Raw genomic sequence first — 22075 nt, forward strand, 5'->3', positions numbered from 1 at the left:
AGGCAATTAAATTCTTTGAGACTCAGTTTCCTCGTCTGCCAGTGGAACTAGTAATAGCCCTATCTGCCATATAAGGTTGCCAGAGGGCTAAAGGGAGGAATGGGTCAGAACATGGTTTGTTCATCAAAGGGTGTCTTTCCCCTTTGCCCCTGGCTACTCAGCATAAGAACAAGTGCCTCTCCTATTTTAGAGGAATCTCAGAATAGATGGGAAGTGGGCACCCTCTCACTAAGAGAACCAAAGGGAAAGATGGTGCCTAGGGAGTGCCAATGACCTAGACTCAACTCTGTGCTCTTTCCTGGGTCCTCGAGTCCCCAGTGAGTGATAAAAAAACGCTTTGTCCTGCCAGTGAGATTTAGAGATTTCTAATACAGTGCCACCAGAAGAGGGTTCTGGAGTCCAGTGTTAGTGGGGTCAGGAATGGCATCTGTGAGTGCTAAATCACAGCAGCACCAATGATGGATGGACACACAACATGGCTAGGTACCTTTTCAGTATTCATGTCCTCCTCCTTACTTCTTAAAAGAACCATGATTTTAGTTAGCTATCCCTGCCTTCCCCAAGTGGTCCAGGTGCCTTGGGGAAAGCTGATCCCACCCCAGCTTTAGGAGTGGACCTGATTTAAGAAATCTTGACTCTCTTGCCAGGGATTGGTTCAGAACTCTGGACATAAGCCAGTCAGCTCCAGGCATTCATTGGTCAGGGCTAGGCACATTACTTAGGCTGGATCAATCAGCCTGAACAGAAGGATTTTCATTCCATGTTAGGGAAGAGGCCTATTGGACTTGAGCACATGGAATACTGCCAGCACTCCAAGAAACCTGTGTGTATGCCTTCCCCATTGACCATGTCCTCCCTTCTCCCAGAAATAACTATCTCCTGACCTTCAAGATGATATTTCTTGCTTTTTTTTTTTTTTAAATTTTTTATTTATTTATGATAGTCACAGAGAGAGAGGCAGAGACACAGGCAGAGGGAGAAGCAGGCTCCATACACTGGGAGCCCGACGTGGGACTCGATCCCGGGTCTCCAGGATCGCGCCCTGGGCCAAAGGCAGGCGCCAAACCGCTGCGCCACCCAGGGATCCCTATTTCTTGCTTTTTATTCAATTTTAACACCTATGTATTAATCCATAGACAGTATCTATATTTTGCATATTTTTGACATATATATAAAATTTTTAATTAAAGATTTTGTTTATGAGAGACACACAGAGGGAGGCAAAGACATAGGCAGAGGGAGAAGCAGACTTCCTGCAGGAGCCCCATGTGGGACTCAATCCCTGGGCTGAGATCATGCCCTGAGTCGAAGGTGGATGCTCAACCACTGAGCCACCCAGGTGTCCCAACGTATATATAAATTTTTAAAGAAACTGAGTTACAGTAAATGTATCCTTTTGTAGTCATTGCACAACATAATATTTGTAAGCTTCGTCTGTGTTGTGGTTCATCCATTTCCATAGCTGTATAGTACTCCCTTTATTAATATGCTACCATTCCTTTATCCAATCCGCTCTATGGAAATTTGAGCTGTTTCTAATATTCTGGTTTAATAAGAAACCTGCTGTGGATAAAGAATTGTTCATGACTCTTGGTACAGATACACATGAGTTTCTCTAGGTATGTTTTTACTCAACTTCATCAGAAGATGCCAAATTGTTCACCAAAGTGGTTGCACCAATTTATATGTCTTCTAAGCAGTGCATGAGAGCTCCTGTGACTCACAGCCTCACTAAACACTTGGTAGTCTTGGAATTTGATTGTGCTGATAATATGTATGCAATAATCTTTTTGTGGTTCAGTGTTCATTTTCCTGATTTATTAATGAAATTGAGCATCTTTTCGTATTTTATTAGCTGCTTGAATTTCTTCTTTTGTGAAATGCCTAGAAAAATATTTGCTATAGGGCTATTTATATAGCTTTTTAATGGTCATCTTTTTTATTTCTTGTGTTAAAATGCATAAAATTTACCCTCTTGACCATCTTGAATTCAGTAATATTAAGTACAGTCGCACTGATGTGCAGCCAGCACCACCACCCATTCCTGTAATTCTTTCCAGTCTTATAAATCTGAATCTCTATCCCTGTTAAACAATAACTCCCCAATCTCTGCTCTCCCTAGGCCCTGGCAACCGGTTATTTATATAGTTTTGATATCAATTTTTTGGTTTGGTTTTTATGTTGCAAATACCTTCTCTCACTGTGTAAACTGTCTTTTTCCTTTTGAAGATATAAATCCTGAATTTTAAAATAGTTGAGATTATTAATATTTTCCTCTAGAGTTTGTGCTTTTCATGTGTTTAAAAATTTTTTTTTTCTCTACACTGACATCTTGAAGATACTCACTTGTGTTATCTTCTACAATTATTGTGTCTGGCCTTTTGGTTTTTCCTCCATCTAGAATTGACCTTTTTGTATGGTGTGGGATAGGGGTCTGGTTTTCACCCTCCCACCTTCATAAAAAATGCCCAGCTGTTCGAGCCATTTATTGCAAAGTCTGCCCCTTTTTCTCCTCTACAGCCCATCTCAAGGGTCCGGATAAACATTAGCCTATTTCTGGGCTCTCTCTCCTGTTCCATTGGTCTATTCCTGAGCCAATACCATACTATCTTAGTTACTATAGATTTATAATAATCTTTATATTTTATCAACCAAATTCTTTCACATTGTGGGAAAAATGTTAGGAGTGTCTTGATTATTCTTGGCACTTTGCATTTCCATATAAGCTTAGAATTAGCTCATCAAATTCCACAAAAGAAAAAAAAAGCAGCTGGGATATATTTTAATTGGGATTTCATTGAATTTAAACTCAAATTGGGGAGACTGTTGAGTTTGCCAGCCCACCAACATGGTATATTTCTGCTTTTATAAGTCTTTTAAAATAGAACTTTATTGAAGTATGATTGACAGTGCAATAAACTACACATATTTAAAATGTATAATTAGGTAAGTTTTGACACCTGTGTATACCCATGAACCCAACACTACACACAAGATAATGAACAAATCCATCAGACCCAAGGATTTCTTCCTTGCTATTGCTATCCTTCCTCCCCAGATATCCCACCCTTCCCTCTACGATGCTGAGGCTGCTGTTCATGTGCTTATCTTCCATCTGCATATATTCTTTGGTGAGGTGTCTGTTCAAATCTTTTGTTCATTTTAACTGGGTTGTTTCTTATTGAGTTTTGAGAAATCTTTATATCCTGGATACAACTACTTCATCAGAGTTTTGCTTTGCAAATTTCTTTTCCCTCAGGTCATGGTTTGTCTTTTCATTCTCTTAAGAGTATCTTTTGAAGAGCAAAAGTCTTAATGTTGATGAAGTACCATTTATTGATTTGTTCTTTTATGGATTGTGCTTTTGTTGTCCTAGCTAAGAGATTTTTGCCTAACCCAAGGTTGCAAAGGCTTTCTCCCCGTAGTTTTAAGATTTACGTTCAGGTCTATGATCCATTTTGAATTAACTTTTTTTCATGATGCAAGTTATGGGTCAAACAAACATGATGTAATTCTAATTTTATTGAAGTCTTTTAAAAAATGTCTCTCAATGCAGATTTATAATTATGCCACAAAGAGACTGCATTCCTTTTGTTATTTTCAATAATTTACTGTTTCTTTGATACTCTTGTAGATACTTTTTTTTTTTAGAGACAGAGCACAAGCATGCAAATGGGGTGAGGGAGGGGCAAAGGGAGAGGGAGAGAGAGAATCTTAAGCAGGCTCCATGCCCAGTGCAGAGACTGATGTGGGGTTTGATCTTATGACCCTGACATCACAACCTGAGCCAAAATCAAGAGTCAGATGCTTAACCAACTGAGCCACTCAGGTGACCCATAAATAGTGTATTTTATTTATTGATTGATTGATTTTTAATTTTTTTAAACAATATTTATTTATTTGAGGGAGAGAGAGAGAACCCATGAGAGAGCACAAGTAGGGGGAACAGCAGGTGGAGAGGGAGAAGTAGGTTCCCTGCTGGACAGGGAGCATGATGCAGGGCGTGATCTCAGGGCCCTGGGATCATGACCTGAGGGGAAAGCAGATGCTTAACCATTAACTGACTGAGCCACACAGGTGCCTCCCTGCATTCTTAACCTATCAAAGTCAAAAGTTAATTAAAAGCTTTCCCTTCCTCCCAAATAATACAAGATTCTTAAGTCACTTTGACTCCATTAACCCCTTCAGTGTAGATGCTATTGTTTCCACATATTTTAATTCTACATTATTTGTGTGTGTGTTTATCTGTTGTAACAGTAAAAGTCTAGCCAGAAAAACAAATTTTTCTAGGTATGTCAAGAAGAAAATTTAATTGAGAGACATCTGGCTGACTCAGTTGATAGAGATGCAACTCTTGATCACGAGGTTATGAATTCAAGCCCCATGTTTGGTGTAGAGATTACTTAAAAACAAAATCTTAAAGGGGCATTGGGTGGGCTCAGTAGTTAAGTGTTTGACTTGATTTTTGACTCAGGTCGCGATCTCAGAGAGATGGAGCCCCGAGTCAGCCCCATGCTGAGTGTAGTGCTGTGCTTAAGGTTTCTCTCTCTCTCTCTCTCTCTCTCTCTCTCTCTCCCTCTGCCCTTCACCCCTCACTTGGGCACTCTCTCTCCTCCCCCCCGCCTCTAAGAAACAAACTTAAAAAAATTTTAACTGGGAGATTTGGTCACCAGATTGTGGGAAAGCCTGAAGGAGAGCAAGACTGGAGATAGAAGGAAACATTATCTAGGGTTGGAAATGACAGGAAATTGCTATGTTCACTACAGGGATCAGGATACTGGGTTGTGCCACCTGGTGTTCTAGTCTGCTCTGCCACTACCACAAGAGCCAGAAGGATGGCTTCTACATCTCTGCCATCTCTCCTCTCGTGTGGATGCTTCTCATTGTCGGAAGCTATACTAGAGTCCCTCCGGCATGGGAATCTGAAAGGTGTAGCTGCTAGGCTTCTATCTCTGCAATACGAGGCAAGAATAAAATTAATAACTGGTAATATCCAGCACATTCCCAGACATCTTACTTACTGTTTTGTACAGGCCATGTTCATTTAGAATTATCCCATATTTACCCTTTATTTGCCCTTTGTCCTTTTTTAGTTTAAAAAAAAAAGATTTTTTCATAAGAGACACAGAGAGAGAGAGGCAGAGACACAGGCAGAGGGAGAAGCAGGCTCCCTGCGGGGAGCCCAATGTGGGACTTGATCCCAGGACTCCAGGATCACAACCTGAGCCAAAGGCAGATGCCCAACCACTCAGCCACCCAAATGTCCCATCCCACCCTTTGTCCTTTTCTCAAAACTTCCAATCAGGATCATTTTCCTTCTGTTGATATAGATCACAGAATTTCCTTTAATGAGATTCTGCTGGGAATAATTTTATTTTCTAAGAACGCTCTCTTTTACTCTCACTCTGGAATGATAGTGTTGCTGGACATAGTGTTCTAGACTAGCCATTACTTTTGGCTCATTGAAGGTATCATTCCACCATCTTCCAGCTTCCACTATGGCCATTGAGAAACCAGCTCTCAGACTATATTTTTTCTCTTTGGCTACTTTTATTTATTTTTATTTTTTTAAGATTTTATTTATTTATTCATGAGAGAGAGAGAGAGAGAGAGGCGCAGAAACACAGGCAGAGAGAGAAGCAGGCTCCATGCAGGGAGCCTGATGTGGGACTCGATCCCGGGTCTCCAGGATCACACCCTGGGCTGAAGGTGGCACTAAACTGCTGAGTCACCCAGGCTGCCCATCTTTGGCTACTTTTAAAATCTTCTTTTTGTCTTGGTGTTCTCCAGTTTCACTAGTGTGTCTAGGCATGAATTCCCTCTTAACTTCTGTGCTTGGGATTAACTGGGATCACTGGATCTGAGTATTGATGATTTACAACAGTTTAGGAAATGTCTCAGTCGTTATTCCTTAGGTTATTACCTCTGCCCCTACCTCAGTTTCCCAAGGCTGCCATCACCAATCACCATAATCTTGGAGGCTTAAAACAACAGAGATTTGTGTTTGATTCGGCAGTACATATGCTAATGTTGGAATGATACAGAGAAGATTAGCATGGCCACTGCACAAGAATAACAAAAGAGATTTATTCTCTCAGATTTGGAGGCCAGGTGTCTGAAATCAGTCAAGGTGTTAGCAGGGCCATGCTCCAAGGACTGTGTGTGTGTGTGTGTGTGTGTGTGTGTGTGGCCTCCAAGTTGCTCATTTTCCTGGGAATTTTATCTGTGGTAATACTCTGAGGCCTGAATTAAAATGGTTTGTTCTACACTGAAGGAGGAGATGCTACCAAATCGGGACACTTCAGACAAGTCTCTGCTTGAGGTTGCTTTTGTGTTTTCTTTAATTTCTCAGGTGCATGAGTTCAGACTGCAAGCCTCCATGTGGGCGCGCTCGTGGTTATGAATCTCCAGGGGAATTTCCCCCTGTTACCTCTACCCAGTGCCAAGGTGTCAGACAACAGAGTATTTTTCTTATTCATCCTTTTTGCTGGGCCCCAGATTTATGTGGGGTGACCTAGTAGATCTCCCACCTAGGTGGGCCTGAGTCTTTATCTCCTGTCTCTGGTGTTCATGCAGTTGTCAGTGTGGAAGTCACGGTGACCACAGCTCAGCAGAGATGCTCAGCTAGCTTTGATGCTTTGCTTTTCTATTGGGATTCCTGGTGATTTTCTTGTTGGGGTCTACAGGTTCCTTACTGTCATGTTGTAAGTGATGGTCCGGAAACTTAGTTTGTCATTTCTAGACACCAGAAGTCTTAGAGAATTTTCTTTTTAAAAAATATTTATTTATTCACCAGAGAGAGAGAGAGATGGAGACAGAGACATAAGGTAGAGGGAGAAGCAGGCTCCCTCCAGCGATCCCAGTGCAGGACTTGATCCCAGGACCCCAGGGATCATGACCTGAGCCAAAGGCAGACGCTCAACCACTAAGCCACCCAGGTGTCCCAGGGAGAGAATTTTCTGTCTCTGTCTTGAGCTCCCCCACTGCACCCAGTTTCCTCATCACACAGGGAGTCTGGTCTTGGGTCTCTGCCCCACCTGTTCGCCCATGGACATTGGAATCTAGCCTCTGCTGCTTGTCAGGCCAGCACTCGAGTACCTGTAGTTCTGCCCCTGCCCACTGCTGTGGGTTTCCACTCTTTAACCGGGGAAATGACTCCAAGTGATGGTCTCTCCTGAGAGCTTCTGTCTCTTGCTGAGCTCGAAATGCAAGGTTGCAAAGTAGGATAGCCACCTTGATCCTCTATTCTCTTCTCCCAAGGCCCCCTTCCTCCAAGCTGCTCCTGGAGTATAATACTAACAGGCCAAGCTGGCTTCAGCAGAGAATGGATAAGGCACCCTCTATGTCCTATAATGTAGGAATTCACGGCATAAAGGAACTCAAAGCAGCTCAGTTTGTCCTCCTAGACTCCATTCTTCCCAGGTATGGGAGAAAAGCTAACCAGCCCTCTGTGTACTAGAATCAGATGGGGCCAAGGTGAGTATATTAGTTGAAGGAAGCTTGTTCTCCTCTTATGCCCCCATGGACGATGCACTTGCCACTTGACCAGTGAACAGGCAAAGCCTCAGTGCTCAGGAAGTGCTTGGGAAGAGTGTTCAAGCACCAAGGACAGAATGAAGTCAGCTCCTTACATCCATCCCAAGGCTCCTCCCCCAACCTCACATGGAAAGTCAACCCCATCTCTTTTCTTTCTTTTTTTAAGTTTTTTATTTATTTTAAATATTTAAATTCAATTTGCCAATGTATAATATAACATTCAGTGCTCGTCCCATCAAGTATCTCATCTCTTTTCTGTCTTGGAATACACCTTAGCCAGCAGGACCACACTTGCTTTCTTTTCTAAATTGTTGCTTTGTTAAGTCATTAATTTTAATTACTTAATACAGGAATACAAATCCCAATATTACAAATAAATTTCCCCTTGAGCACCCCTCAATTTTACTTTCCTCTCCAGAGATAACAGGGGTTCTATGAGCAGTTTGATATATACCCAAATCCTTTTCTACGACTTTATATACATGAATATGCATATATAAATGCCTTGTCTAATTTGTTAAATATAAATGATATACTGTACTATTGTTTTGCAGTCTTTTTTTTAAGATTTTGTTTATTTATTCATGAGAGACACAGAGAGAGGCAGAGACATAGGCAGAGGGAGAAGCAGGCTCCATGCAGGGACCCCAGTGCAAGACTTGATCCCGGGGGTCTGGGATCACGCCCTAAACCGAAGGCAAACGCTCAACCACTGAGCCACCCAGGTGTCCCTATTTTTTATTTTTTTAAGTAGACTCCATGCCCTGCATGGGCCCCAATGCAGGGCTTGAACTCACAACCCTGAGCTGATATCAAGAGTCAGACACTTAACCAACTAAGCCACCCAGGCACCCTTTGCAGTTTGCTTTTTATTTTATTTTATTTTATTTATTTATTCATGAGAGACACAGAGAGTCAGAGACATAGGCAGAGGGAGAAGTAGGCTCCATGTAGGGAGCCTGATGTGGGACTTGATCCCGGGACTCCAGAATCCATGCCCTGAGCCAAAGGCAGATGCTCAATCGCTGAGCCACCCAGGCGTCCCATGCAGTTTGCTTTAAAAAAAATCAGTGTAGGGATGCCTGGGTAGCTCAGCGGTTTGAGCCCCTTCACCCATTTTCTCCACATACACTGCCCTCCTCTGGCAACCACCAATCTGTTCTTTGTATCTAGGAATGAATTTGTTTTTAGATTTTCCATACAAATAAGATCATATAGTATTTGTCTTTTTTTCACTTAGTGTAAAACCCTCAAGGTCCAACCATGTTGTCACAATTGACAAGATTTCCTTCTTTTTTAGGGCCAAATCATATTCCATTTTATATAGATACCACATTTCCTTTATCCATCCATCCATCCATCCATCCATCCATTGCTGAGCAGTTAGGTTGTTTCAATGTCCTGGCTATTCTAAATAATGCTGCACTGAACATGGTGGTGCAGATAGTTCTTTGGGTTGGTGTTTTTGTTTCCTTCTGATAAATGCCCAGAAGTGGAATTGCTGGATCATATGGTAGCTTTTTTTTTTTTTTTAAGTTTTTGAGATTCATAGTGTTCTCATTCTTTTTTAATACTGCAAAAAATTCTATGATATAGGTGAGGGTATTATAGTCCACTTACTGATTCCTTTACTGGTGGGCACATAGGCTGTTTCCAGGGCCACCAGATCACAAGGATGCTGCAGCGAGCATTGCTGGATTCACCTCTTTGAGTTTGTAAGATTGCCTTCTACCCGCACCTTCCTCCCCTTCCTGCACGGGCTGTGAGGCTGGTCAAATTGGCAGCCATATCTGGTGACAAATGCTTTGGTGCTTCCTTCGTATTAACGTTCTGGTCGATTCTGGTCTTCAAAATCTCCCAGTCTACAAAAGTCAGTAAGTAGTTTTGTAGCCCTCTGTCAGGGGACAAGGTCCAGAGCTTTGTTCCTGACCCCTTCTCAGGCTGGATTCCTGAGGGTGTCAGGTCTTTCTTGAGGTCAGGTGGAGGCACCATGAGAGCAGAGCGGGGCTCTGTGATTTAGGCCAGCACAGCCCACCAGGGGACTGGGACTCCTTCCTGATTGTAGTTTACATGATTATCCTCCTACTGAGATTATTCTTTTCTGCTCAGCCTAGTAAATTTCCTTGTCTCACATACAAGTACATTGGAGTTGTCCCTTCCATGTTCAGCAGCTGAGGGAAGTTGGCTCAGGGTGTCTGGGGTAAGGGGTATGGGAGGATGAGTCAGAGATAAGACCCAGGATTATCTCTCAGCAGTCAAGTGGGGACTGAGAAGGAGACCCATATCCTTTTGGAAAGAACTTTCTACCTGTCAAGTAATTTGGACTGCCAGGAAGTTACCCAAAGGACGGGAGTGTTTTCCAGGTGCTGTCAGCTGGGGGGCATTCTCTGCAGAGGGACACCCTCCCCTGCCAACACGTCTGATGTCACAGGGTCTCATTCAGTGGGGAAAACATTGAACTTAGTGTCTGGAGATGTGGGTCTGACTTTCTTAGCCTCTCCAAGTCTCAGTTTCCACATCGGTAAATGGGTAGATTAACACCTATTTCCAAAAGGTTGCTGGGACAGTCAAATGAGATCACTTATGTTAAAAAATTTTTTTCTTTTTTAAATGTAGCAGAGTGTTTGTGTGTCATATAATGGAACCAGGATCTAAATCATCTGTAACACAGCCAACATGAGGTAATGCTGGAAGGATGGGAGTGCCAGGGACGGGTGAGAAATACTGAAGAAGGAACAGCTGGGAGGGAGGGACTGGCCCTGGGTCCTGAGCTTGGGTGAAAGCCCTGGGTTTGTCCTGCTCCCTTTGTTCTAATTCACAGCTCACCAGGCAGCCTCTGGTTGCTAATTTGTTTTCCTACTGACCTTGGTCAGGATGGGAGCCACCTCCCCTCCTTTGTAGAAGGCAAATTCACAAGTTGGTTGTTTACTGTTCATCTTAACTCTGTGTAGGGGGTCTCATTAATCTCTTCCTGGTGAGAAAACAGGCTCAGAGATGCCAGGGGCTCACTCAGGGCTCAGCTCAGGATTGCTCTGCTGGGAAGCAGGGTATCCAGGGTCTAACCCCAGCATGCAACACCCCACACTTCCAGCAGCACATCCTGTGCCCCCACACGACTATCCTTGACCTTGGACAGGCATGCCACTATTGCAGGCTTCTGAGTAGGCAGTGGAGTAGTATTAAATTTGGGGACCTGTTCCTCCCTTCCTCTTTCCAACCTGAGCCCACCCTCCATCTTCTTAGTGACAAGGAAAACCAAGCTCTTGAATCAGCCCTGCCTGGAACAGGTGTGACTCAGCAGCCACAATTGCAAGGGCCCCTTAGTTCCGTCTGGACCTGCAGACATTGCTTCGCACGGATAGTCTTTCTTAAAAGCTCCGAAACCTGCCAGCTGATGGGGTTGGAGGGTGAACAGGAGCCAAGCCCACTGCTGGGGTCTGTGGGGCCAACTTACCCCCATCTTCCTAGGAAAGCCCTCCGTTTCAGGAAAATCCGGATGGTTGGTCCTCCTACCTCTAAGTCCAAAGCACAGTCTTTGCACTCATGGACATGGTGGACAGGCCAAAGCATGGCTCGGTTTGCCCTGTGGGCCCATTCTCTGACTACTTGGTGGGAGCGGGCACCTGTCACTCCACTTGCTCCAAGGAGCCATTAATGGGCTCAGAACATGTGGCCATCAAGTGATTCACACTCAGTTCACACCAGTGTGGCAGGGTCTGTGGGGCCAAGGGAGTCACTGTTTTAGGGAAAAGCAGCGCTGGATTTGTTAGCTTTCTTTTCCTTTCCAATGACTATCCACTCTTCCTCCTTGGCCAGTGCTCTGACTGCTTTTGTCTGGCCCTCCTGCCAGTTTTCTTCTTTGCTGCCAAGAGGTTACCTCTTCCCTGGCTCTTATGAGCTGTGTGCCCTGGGCTTGGGGAAATAGCATGATCTTGGCCCTGGCCCTTCAGCCTCTGACACTTGAGAAGTCAATGCACAGGACAGGAAGGGTCAGACTAAGAAATGGCCAGTGGAAGAAGTCGCTCTTCTGGCCTAGAGCCCGGATCTTGAAGGGACCGTGACGAGGGGCTTGATCTCTGGAGATGAACAGCCTAGGAGCTGCTGTCAGGGTCTGACTTAGGAAGTTCTGATGATATACCCAGACAGTCATTGTGGCAGGCAGGGTAACGCCCCCCAAAGATGTCTGCATCCTCTTCTCCAGAACATGTGACTTTGTTACTTGACATGGTAAAATGGATTTTGCAGGTGCTGATAAATGTAAAGGTTTTGACTTGGGGCAATTATCCCAGATTATGTGGGTGGGCCCAGTGTATCCACAGGGGTCCTTATAAGGACACGGGAGGGTCAGAAAGAGGATAAGACAATGGGATGGTAGAAACAAAGCTTGGAGTGGCACAGCCACAAGCCCAAGTATGCCAGAAGCCTCTAGAATCTGGGAGAGTTAGGGAATAGATTCTCCCCTGGAGCCTCCAGAAGGAAGGGGCCCTTTCCAACACCTTGAGTTCTTTAAGACTCATTTCATATTCTGACCTCCAGAACCCTAAGAGAATACATTCCTGTTGTAAGCCACTGCGTTTGTGGCAATTGGTTACTGCAGCAGCAGGACTCCCTACAGGATGGTTTTAGTAGCTCGGTCACTGCTGGTCCAGCACTGAGCAGGCAGGAGCCTCCCTTTGCTCCGTGTGGAGCACAGGGCCTGCACACACACAGCACTCAGGTCAGGGGCACGCCTGGCCTGCTGCCCATTCTGTTGCAGAGGAACAGGGTGGTAGCCTGAGAGGGAGCCTAGCTGGTTTGTGTGTTCTGTAGCCCTGCAGCTCAGAGTTGGCCCACAGACCCTCAGCTCCAACACCATCTGGGAGATTGAACTGAAGACTCTCTGGCTCCAGACCATACATCAGCAAGTCAGAATCCACATTTTCACGAGATCTCCAGGTGAGGTGCATGCACAGGAACGCTTAAAGAACACAGGACTCCAAGGCCCTTCTGGATTCTCCAAACGTTGTCATGAGGCAGGTTATGGCCACGACTGCTGGTAGGCAGAGAAACAGGGGTGGAGGCACACACAGCTAGTGAGTGGCAGAACCAGGCCTCAAACACTGTCACGTCTGACTCCAGAACTGGTGTCTTTACCAATATCCAGCAAGACATGAGGCAGAAATCGTCCAGAAGTTTCACCTGTGAGACCCCTTGCCTCCTGCCCCTTCCTGCCTGTCCATCCCTGATCATGCCCATGTTCATCCTCCCACTGCTTCCTCTACTCACCTTTCCTCTTTCCCTCCCTCCTTCCATACTCACTCAGCACTCTTCTGAGCTGGGCCCTGGTATATAGCAGAAAACTCTGCTTTCAAAGTTCACACCCCAGCAAGCTGCCTACTCCTAACTGAGCATTACAACCAACTTAAACTTCTGATACCTGGCCCCATCCTAGACTCCCTGAGTCAAATTCTCATAGGATGGGGGTGGGTTGGGCCTGAATATTTTGAGATCACTTCTGAGGTGATCCTGATGCAGCAGATCCACAAAAGAGGGCTGAGAACCACATCTGTCTTGCAGGAAGTATTAGGCACACTGGTGTACAAAGAAAGAGGGGGTAATCAACCCTGGTGAATGGGGCAGGGAGGGTCTGCTGCTAAGAAACAGGACTTCACAGAGGAAATGTCTGAAATGGGCTTTGAGGGATGTGTAGTAGTTTTCCAGGAGGACAGTGAAACAGTTTTTGCAAAGACATTGAGGTAAAACAGTGATATATTCAGGAGCCTGTGAATAATTTAGCGTGGCTGAAGGGTCAAGCAGCGGTAGGACTAGAGAAGTGCCAGAGCAAGGTCACCATGTCAGAAGGACGGTCTCGTTTTGATCCTGTAGAGGTGAGTTCTCCAGACTGAGATATTCTCTCCAGGGGGCACGTCCTTCTTCTCTGGGCCAGTGGGGCTTACCTGCTGTATGAGCTCTGCTACTTTTCTAAGCCTGTTGTTATGCTTCCTTTCCTCTGGCTCCCACCCTCTGTTGGTAGCACTAGTTTCTCGACCTGGGATAAACCCCAGGTGTCCACCCCTCTTATGAACAGAGCGTCACATGGATGTTAAAGTCTGTCTTCATTGCCACTCTTGACTCTCACAATCATGGAGCTGGTGTACCCACTTGACAGAGGGAGAGACTGAGGCTCAGAAAGGGAAAGTGACTCAATAGGCTCCCACAGAAAACCTGGGGCAAGCCCAGGCTGCTTATTGTTGCCTGATAATGACCTTGTATACTTGGCAGTTTGTTTTTTTAAGATTTTATTTGTTCATGAGAGACAGAGAGGGGCAGAGACACAGGCAGAGGGAGAAGCAGGCTCCATGCAGGAAGCCTGAGGTGGGACTCAATCCCAGGACTCCAGGATCACTCCTTGGGCTGAAGGCAGGCGCTCAACCGCTGAGCCACCCAGGTGCCCCTATACTTGGTGTTTTAACACAGGCTTTCTATGTCTCTACCAAAGGAATGAATCGGGAAGCATCCTCAGGCATTTGAGAGGTGGCACAGGTGGGGGTTTTTACCTGAACTACTGAGCTGGGCCTAGCAGGAGGAGTCCTTTCTTATGTGAGCAAAGCTGTGAAGGTGAGAGTCTGGAAGCTACTTGGGGCCACTTTCCTCTCCTACATGGTACGAATCAGGTCCACAAACAGAAGCAGAGAGAGATCCCCCGTATACTGGGAGTCCTGGTTCCTGTCAAACATGAGGCAAGCATTCCCCTGCTTTCTCACCCTTTGTAATTGATAAGCTCTTTTTCTGGAAACTTTCCAAAATGATCTCACCCTTTTGCCTGATTTAGTTCAAATTGTGGTTTTTGTCTCTAATCAGGTTTGTGTTATCGGCCTGATTTCAAGTGAAGAAACTGAGGTGTAGAGAAACTCGGAGAAACCGAGGCTTGCCCCCAGTCACTCAGGGAGTAAGTAGAGCTGGAGTTTGGACTTAGGCCCATCATGGCCCCAAGCCCATGTCCTTCCCTCTGTCCCACACTGTCTCCTGTGAACCATAGCAGGCTCCTGGGAGAAGCACCTCTGTTTCTTTCCATAGCAGCAGGAGCCTGCCAGGAAAACAGTAATCATGCAGAAGTTCAGCAGAGGAAATTTATTTATTCATTTTTTAAAGGATTTATTTGTTTTGAGAGAGAGTAAGTGAGTAGGGGGAGGGGCAGAGGGAGAGAATCTCAAGCAGATGCCCCACTGAGTGCAGAGCCTGATGCAGGGCCCAATCTCATGATCTGAGCCAAAATTAAGTCAGATGCTTAACCAACTGAGCCACCCAGGTGCCCCAACAGAGGAAATTGAAGGAATTGGTTACACACAACAAAAAAAAGAAGCAAGGGGACACTAAGGAAAACCCAGAGAAAGTAACTGTAGAAGGCAGCTCTCACCTCTAGGGTGGTGGGGACAACAGGGGAAGAAGATGGCATGGCAGGATCTAGATGCTCAGAGGGGCACCCGGAGCTCAGACACTGAGGAGCAGGGTGCCTCCCAGCCCTGTAAGCGCTGGTGAGCAGCAGACACGTGGGGCTGGTTCTGGGGTGTTGGGTCCGGAGTCCAGGTTTTATGGCTTTATAGGTACCCTGCATGAATGGAAGGAGGGAACAGGTTTCCCGGGCTCTAGGAGGCAGACTCTGCAGTGCTGGAGGGACACCCTTGGCCTGCCCCCATTCCCCCCACAAAAATTCTGACCTGCTTTGTCCTAGCTCTTCTGCAGAGGCCTTGGTGAGCCTGGATAGCTGGAAAGGTGATGTCCAGGGATAATTAGCCACTTCCTGGCCAGGGCGTGGGGTCAGGATTCACCGTGGCAGTGGACACCTTCCTAACCTCTTGGAGGTCACCTCTTCACAGGTGCACCTGCTCACACACACGAACTGACTTCAAGCCTTGATGAGAGTCTGGTGCTTTGCTCTGGCCTCGCCCTGAGGCCCCATCCCTGCCACCCCATCCCTGCCCTGGCACATACGGCCCGGTTATCCACTGGGTCAGACTCCAGGGCCTGGGAATCCTCCGGGTGTAGCAGCTGTTGAACCCAGAGGCTACTTGAGGCTGTCACACTCTATCCTATGTTGCTTCCTCCTCCTTACCCACTCAGTGGGTCTGATGTAGAAGAAACAGGTTGGGATTTGGACATGAGTCATCCTTTGCTCTGCTACCTCCTGACTGCAGGACAGTGGCAAGCTACCTGTGTTCTCCTAAAATATAAAAACCTTGCAACTTGATGGGTCCATTAGCCACGACCTCCCCATTCTTTATGTGACATGTAATTGTTGTATACATATCACCCCTACAGACACTACAAACCCTACAATTTACAATTGTTGCTTTAAATAGTCACATGCACTTTAAAAAGAGGGAAAGTGGTCTTTTATATTCAACCATAATTTTGCCATTTCTCACATTCTTTGTTTCTTCCTCATAATCTGGTTTGGTGGAATGTCTCCTCCATCTGAAGAACTGCCTTTAGAATTTGTCTTGGGCAGGTCTACTGGTGAGGAATTTTCTTGGTTTTCATTTGCCTGAACATGTCTTGGTTTCATTTTCAATTTTGAAAGTTATTTTTCATGGATACAAAATTCTGAGTTGACAGGTTTTTTCCACCGAGTACTTTACAGATATCATCCTTGGGATACCTGGGTGGCTCAGTCAGTTTAGCATCTGCCTTTGGCTCAGGTCATGTTCTCAGAGTCCTGGGATCCAGCCCCACATTGAGCTCCCTGCTCAGTGAGGAGTCTGCTTCTCCTTTCCCTATGCACCCCGCCCCTGTCCCCTTGCTTGTGCTCTGTCTCTCTCTCTCTCTCTCTCAAATAAAAAATAAATAAAGATGTGTCCCACTATCTTCTGGCTTTCTTTCTTTCTTTCTTTCCTTTTAATATTTTGTTTATTTATTCATGAGAGACAGAGAGAGAGGCAGAGGCACAGGCAGAGGGAGAAGCAGGCTCCACGCAGGGAGCCCAACGATCCTAACGTGGGACTCGATCCCAGGTCTCCAGGATCACGTCCTGGGCTGGAGATGGCACGAAACCACTGAGCCACCTGGGCTGCCCACCTCCATTCTTTCTGATGAGAAGTCAGTGATATTTATATTTCTTCCTCTGTATGAGATTATTTTTTTCTCTGGTTGTTTTCAAATTTTTCTCTTTGTGTTTGGTTTTTGATAGTTTAATTATATGTCTAGGTGTGTGTTGTGTACTTATTCTGCTTGGGATTCATAAAGATGTTTGGGTTTAGAAGTTTATGTCTTTCACCAAAATGGGGAAATTTCAGCTACTAATTCCTCAAATCTTTTTTTTTTTTTTTTCCGCTTCTATTCTCTCTCTCTTTTCCTTCTTGGACTAAAATTACACAAATGGTAGACCTTTTACTATTGTCCCTACAAGTCCCTGAGGCATTTATTCTCTTTTCCTAGGTCTATTTTATTCTTCGCATTGGATCCTTTCTATTGATCTATTTCTGGGGTCTCTGATTTGCTTCTGTCATCTCCAGTCTACTGGTAAAAGTAGACTCCTGGTTTTTGCCTGCTTCTGATTATTTTCCAGTGTTTTGTTTTAAATCTTTGTCCAGAGTTCATAGTTATTTGTGGTCTAGTGGGAGCTTCTCTGCCATTACTAGAAACAGAACTCTAAGAATTACTCATGAGGGTCACTTTCTTCATCTAGAAAGTTATAGTGATGAGACTGACCTCATGGGTTATATCTGTAAAATGTCTAGCATTGTATTCAGGACACAGTAGGTCCATTACCCAACCAACTTCTATTCCTGGTCAGCTGAGCCTGGATTCTATTCCCACCTTTCCCCTCCCACCAGAGAAAGCAGAGGCACAGCCTCTGGGGGACGATAATTGGCTGACCCAAGGCTCTTCAAATCAAGGCAACAAAAAAGTATCTAAGGCTTGTCTTGGGATCATGTTCCAGGTTAAACTGTGACTCCTTTATCATCAAGCCCTGGAAATACACTCTGGATGGTTTGTGGGAGGTCTGGTCCAGGTCCAGGCCCTTTTCTACTCTCTGTGTCTCCTGAGGGCAGAAGCAGGGAAGGGAAACTCATGCTGATATGCAGTCCGGGGTGCCCTACCAAGGAAGGAGAAGAGAAGGCACTGGGAGATAAAGGGAGGAAATAGTAGGTAGCCTTGCTTATTGAGGGTTACCCTGTGCTGAAGATCACAGCGTCTACCGGAGCCTCTCCCCTAAGGCCGGGTCCAGGGTAAATTCTGTGTCATAGGAAAATGGACCAGAGATGCTGGACTGTGCCAATAGCCATGAGATGGTCTTGGGTGAGGAAAGTAGTCTCAGGCTTATTTCCTTATGTAAAAGGAAGAACCCTTTATTTTAAGAATCAAAAGATGGTCATAAAAGTACTTTGCAACAGTAAAACTCCCAGAGTTTGGGATGTATTTATTCATGTTTTCCCTGGGTGACTGTCACTTTGTCTGTAATTAGCAGTATTTTCCTGGTTTTCATGCAAAATTGCAGGACCTCCAGTCTGTCTTTTTTGGAGTCTCAGTGGCATCCCTCAAGGTGTTCATCAGTATCAGTGTCAGACACTTGAGGCCTCCATGGCTCAAGGATGGAGAGGCCTAGGATCCATTGCTAAGCCACCTGCTAGGGCAGAAGCACACTGAGTTCTACATAGAAGTGACAATGCATTGTTCCATATTTTGTAGAACATTTTAAGATACAGATCTAAGAAGAGTGGCTTTTTGGACTAGTGTCATTCAAAGGTTTCAGATAGCTCTTTCGGTGTTTATTTGCAGTCCTGTCTCTGCCTGGGATTCAAGCAGGACTCAGAGTCACCCCTCCCCTCTGACCCCTGAGGTTTGATGCCTAAGTGGACTTGGATGGGCTTGCCTCTTTTTCTGTTTTGTTGAATTCTCTACTTGGGTAGAGTCCTGGGTGGGTCTGTCCCACCCATATATCAGACACCAGGCAGGTCTACACTGCAGCAGGAACATAGCCCAGGCTGAAGCTGGGACCACCCCAGCCCCCTCCACTAGAATGAGGAGAGGACATAGCCTGACACAGCTCTTGAGCCCAACACTCATATGGAGCCTTTTCCATATGAGAGCCCATGAACATGAAAGAAGCCCCCAAAACCTAGAGATCTAGGTGAGCCATTATAAAATAATACTGCCATGAATATCTTCGTGTTCACAAATTTCTGAAGTGCAGGATTAAAGGGTCAAAAACTATGAATAGTTTTAGGCTCTTTGTAGACATCACCAAAGCATGGGTGGCACATCTTACCACCTTGTCACCACTAGTAAGCATTATAGCTTTTTTCAATGTGTCACTTCTATAGATGAAAATGGTATCTCATTCTCTTGCTAGATGATCCTACCAAGTCCTCACCTTCCCCTGATTGGCCTTGTACCTCCCTTACCCTTTTTGGTGTATGACTACAAATTGAAATGACTCTAGTAACAACCAGAGAGATTCTCCAGGGGAGGTCTGTGTCTGGCCAGGTGGGTAGGTTGGGGGGGCCCACAGTTTTTATTTTGGCTTCTCACAGTGGTGTTGAAGAGGATGCAATGGGCTGTTAAGGAAGGGAAAGGCATTGCACAGCTCATATAATTTTATTTTATTTTATTTTTTAAGTTTCTTTTTTCCTTCTCTGTTCCAGCTTGAGTTTTCTATCTGCACTACGGGTACAAGTCAGTAAAGAGAACTATCTAACTTGGTGAGGCTCGGATGAAACTTTGGAAGGAACTTTCAGGCAATCTTGATAAAGGTCCTAAAGTCCTAAAACATAATACAGGAGTACTCTTGATGAATAAGCAGTTACTTAAGTGATTTTAAGGGAAAAGATTCTATCAAGCATTCAACCCCAGTATGTCACCTGTTCATTTTGAATGTCTTGAAATGACACACTTTTCATTATTGTAAACAGCAGATCCTATTTTGTAGTGTTTTAAGAAAACTTAGCATTATTACCATATAAGGACATGATAACAGCAATAATAGAATGGCATCTAAAACTCATACTCACATACATCTCAGGTAAACCCTGGGCAGAGGGTGATTCAGATCTCATTCATTACCCTGAATATACTGATAGGGAAGCTGAGAGCCCCACCTAGGAAGGGTTAGAGTTGGGCTTGGGCTCTGGTTTTCTCTTTTGCTTTCTAAGTTCAGTGGTTTTTTTGGAAGCTACTAAACTGAGATGCTTTCACCTTGTCTGGTTAGGCTTTGATCTGGCAATTTGTAAGAAGATGGACCGTGGGAACATAGTCCCCTTTGGAGCCAGAGGAGGGACTGGGTGACCTCTGAGAGATAACTGGGAAGAAGTCAAGCTGGATCCCTGTAGAGTCTTGAATCTTTGATCACAAGGATATCTCTCCTTGGTTGGCTCACTCAAAGCAGGCAGAGGGTCCTCTTCTCTCTATGCCTCCCTCTGCTTCTATCTGGTTCTTCTTCTACAGTACAATCTTTAGCATCAAGAAATATTTGAGTGCTGAATGCCAGGTCTTCTTTAAGACACTGGAGATATGAAGAAGAATAAGGCAGAAGCCTCAAGTATAGGAGCTCAGAGCAGAGGAGGCAAACTAAGTCAAGGTTCTTTGCATTGTGAATGACTGAAACTCCAATTCACATTAGATTAAAGGAAGGGGAATTTGCAAGTGTCATGCTAGCTTCAGGTACAGTGTGATCAAGGGCTCAAATTCTCTCTCCATCTTCACTCTCATACTCTGTAAAGGATCCATTTTCAGGTAGTAGGTAGAAGAGGGAGGGAAGAGTATTCTAGATTAGAGAACTGTAAGGATGCCAGTGTGGCTGGAGTGCAGAGAACGGTGTAGTGAGAGGCAAGAGAGGTGGAAAGAGAGTCAGGGGCAGATCATGTGGGGCCTGTGCCCTCTCTGGTGGGAGAGTGATATCAAATTTGCATGTTTAAAAGATTGATGGCTATAGAGGGAATATAGAGTGGAAAGATTCCAGGGGATGTGGGGAGGCCATTGCAGAGCTCCAGGCAAGTGATGATGCTGTCATGTCTAGGGGAGTACTAGGAGTGAGGGAGAGAAGCAAGGCTTGAGAGATATTAAGGAAGTAAAAACAAGATGCAATGATTGATTGAATGCTGTGAATGAGAAGGAGGTGACAGCAGTGACTCCAACATTTCTGGTTTGCTTAATTGGATGGGTGGTGGTGCCTTTCACTGAGCTATTGATGGTGGGAAGAGAAACAGACTGTTGGAGGAAGTTTGGTTCTTCACATAATGGTTTTATGGCTCCTGTGAAACATCCAATTGAAGGTGCTGGATTTTTCCCTTTCCTCCTTCCTTCCCTGCCTGCCTTCTCCTTACCCTCACCTCCTGTTTGCTCAAAATGGCCTAACATAACCACTCCAGCCCTTTCCAATTCCAGGACCCAAAAATGAATGACTGACTCTCTAAATTCAAATTTTCAAGAGATTGAATCGATTGGTCATTGGCCAGCCAATAGATTGGTTCCTCTTGGGTCAGGTGACTAGTTCTCATCCACACAGAGATGGCCAGAAAAGAACAATGAATCACCTGATACAAACATGGCTGTCTTGGGCTGCCCTTTTCAGCAGAAGCTAAGGAACAGGAGTTGCAGACAGAGAGGCAGTCCCAAATGTACTGACCACATCTTTAAAATAAGGAGTAAACTAAGTGGTCTGTAAGGTACCTTTACCTCTAAAGGGTTTGTGTGCCCACTTCTGGTGAACAAAAAGGACTGAGGTTCAGAAAGCTGCCCTGCTGTATGGAGCTCCATCTGGGTTCCAGAAATACCTCCCTCCTCACTTCCCCATGAGCCTGGCACAGTGCAGGTTTTCTGGCCTTGACAGGTGAGTAACCCCAGTTGTCAGCTGCTAGCAGGATTCACAGGCTTCCACCCCTGGGAAGACAACAAAGGGAAGCCTATTCCTGGGCAGCAGAGCTAACCTGTGGCTTTCCCCAGTGACTGAGCCTAGGAGTTGCACCAACCCAGTCTGTGCTCAGGACAACTGTGTCTTATCATTTCTGGTTCCCTCCCCACCCACTGCTCCTGACTTGGAGAGACTTGAAGTCATGGGCTACCAAGCTCCTCAGTGCTTCCCACCTGCATCCTCAGCCCAGTGAGGGGGATTTCCAGGGCTCCTCCTTGGGGCTGGAGAGCTCCCAGCATGCTCAGCCTGGCTGCCAGACCCCTGTGTCCCAGCATCTGCCTTCTTCCTGGGACTGAGCCCCTGGGCACTCCAGCTGTCATGCCTGGACAGCTGTCCTTGGTCCATTCTTAGGCTGATCCCTGCTCCTTTATTGACTTCTGAGTAAGGACAGCCACCCAACTTCGCATGCTAACATTGGCTGTGTTTCTGCCTTTTCCTCCTGCCATATTGTGATTTATAACATATATTTGGTCTTTGCCTTCATTTCTGGCACAGTGCTCCTAAAACACTTGGAATTTCCTAAGTGATGACAGTGGTGAAGGTGTTTTTTGTTATGTTAATTAGGTGGCTTTTGGACCTACTCTAAGGATGGGGGCTGGTTGCCAGGAGAACCAACCATGTGATTAGAGGGTTGGAACTTTCTGTTCCATC

The 22075-nt window shown here is 45.3% G+C and overlaps 1 long non-coding RNA gene and 1 pseudogene across 1 annotated transcript in view; both read left to right on the forward strand.

Moving 5' to 3' along the window:
- The window catches only part of LOC129508661 (uncharacterized), a 122626-nt gene that overhangs the window by 45565 nt on the left and 54986 nt on the right, over positions 1 to 22075 (forward strand). The gene's annotated exons all lie outside the window — the stretch shown is intronic.
- LOC129518185 (U6 spliceosomal RNA) lies at positions 6003 to 6101 on the forward strand (annotated as a pseudogene).

The sequence above is a fragment of the Nyctereutes procyonoides genome, unplaced genomic scaffold, assembly GCF_905146905.1.
Source record: "Nyctereutes procyonoides isolate TBG_1078 unplaced genomic scaffold, NYPRO_anot_genome, whole genome shotgun sequence".
NCBI classification, from domain to species: Eukaryota; Metazoa; Chordata; class Mammalia; order Carnivora; family Canidae; genus Nyctereutes; species Nyctereutes procyonoides.